The sequence below is a fragment of the Trichosurus vulpecula genome, chromosome 3, assembly GCF_011100635.1.
Source record: "Trichosurus vulpecula isolate mTriVul1 chromosome 3, mTriVul1.pri, whole genome shotgun sequence".
NCBI lineage: Eukaryota > Metazoa > Chordata > Mammalia > Diprotodontia > Phalangeridae > Trichosurus > Trichosurus vulpecula.
The window spans coordinates 39,793,350-39,795,371 of NC_050575.1; positions in this window are offsets into that span (position 1 = coordinate 39,793,350).

Here is a 2,022-nt window from a genome sequence, read left to right on the forward strand (position 1 = left end):
TGAATGAAACAGAATATTATTGTTCTAAAAGAAATTATCAATATGATGAATACAGAGTAAATGGAACCAGGAAAACTATAGACACAATGACTTCAACAATGTGAATAGAAAGAACAATGACCAAACAATTGAAACTGAATGCTGCAGAATTACAGAGAACAAGCATAGACCCAAAGAACACCTCCCCTTCCTACCACCCAACTCCAACTCTTTTGCAGGGGTAGGAGGTCTATGAGTGTAGACATCATATATATTTAGAAATTTTCTTTAAAATATTTAAATGTGTTGCTCTTTTTTCCCTCCTCTTGATTATTTTATCTCTTTTTCCATCTTTTTTCAGTTAATATGCTTTGTAATTTACACAAATGACTACAACAATGTAAGTAGATCATACAATAACTGATGAAACCTTTCACTTACCCCAGGTAATAAAAACTTTTAAAACCCTCTATAGTGACTTAGTTCATGTTTCCAGAGGCTAACCTTATTATTTAATAGTACTTACTTTCTGCTTTGGAATGATCAATTTTCATTGTGGAAATTCGGGTCACTTTTCATTTATGTTTACATCATGTTGCCTCATGTTATCCCATGTCTTCCTGACTGCAACAGTGGAGCCATTCCTGGGTCCCCTAGCTCTGATAGGTGATCTTGTGACTTATTCTTCTCAGAATTAGGTCTTTCACACCACTTTCCAGCCATGTTCATACCATATTCTGGTCACTCTCAACCCCTTCCCAACTCTCCTTTATGTTGTCTTCTCCCATTTGAATGTGAGCTCCTTGAATACAAGGACTATCTTGTTTATGCCTACTATATCAGCATAATGTCTGACATAGAAAAACACTTTGTAAATTATTTATCATTCTAGTTATGATTTATGTAACATGATTGACTGTAGCTCTGTTTCAACAATCTGGCTAGCAGCTTCTGTGGGGGTGTAAGATCCACCAACAACCAGCACCCAGAAAGCTGCCAACATGCTGCAAAAGCACAGGTTCTTTTGATCTGCTTTAGTAAGGAAAGCAACGTTAAGGGGTTGACAAGTTTACTTTAATCCAGCATACAGACAGCATTCACTTAGTTCAGGGAAAAAAGCCAGCACCCTGAACTTCAGAATAAAATACAAACAAATTACAAACATCAACAGACAGACCAAATACAGATTCATAGTTACCAACATCTAGGTTCAGCCTGGGAGCTCATAACGAGGGCTGGTCCAGAGTCACGTGCACCACCATGGCTGTGGGAAAGAGCTCTGAAAAAGAGAAAGCTAATCCCTGGTTTTATATCTTTTTCAGGGTCAAGGGTGAGTCACACATGCGACTCACCCACATGATCTAGAATCTTCACAAAGAGGTGACTTAAACCCACTTGGTCTAAAAGCCTCTGATGTCCCAAATACATCACTCAAACTCATGTGTAAACTAGGCTCTCCCCTGAGGCAAGGAGGCACCAAGGACACCCAAATCTAATCAAGGAAACAAAGGCCAAACTCTTCAAGGGGACTTGGTTGAACTAAGTGCTAAGAGCCCATTTTGCTTACCAACACAAGCTCTTACTCTATCAAGGTCAGACTGTTACAGTTCACCCTCAGGGTTCTCAAGTACCTTGAGGGTTTTGAGATGTCTCTTTTCTCTGCCATTGTCCCAAGACCTCAATGGCTCTTCCCATTTTAAAGGATCAATGACTATCACACCACTTCCTTAACCATTTAACATAGGTAGCTTTTTGCAAAGGAATTTGTACTTCAGAGATATACTAAGAATAATCATACAGATCTTGCCCCCAACACCTGACATGACTGCAGTTGGGAGACAGAAGACAGGTCTACAAATTAGTTCAGTTCCTGCCCTGCACCAACTAGAAATTCAACTCTGAATCTAGAACAGAAAAGAATAATCAAAAAGGCAAAGATCAAGAGCATATAGTCAGAGTTGTTTTCAGGGAAGGGATAGATGTCCCACAGCTCTTCCCCATACATCATGGTTCTCTCATAAGAAACCACTAGTGAAGGAATTA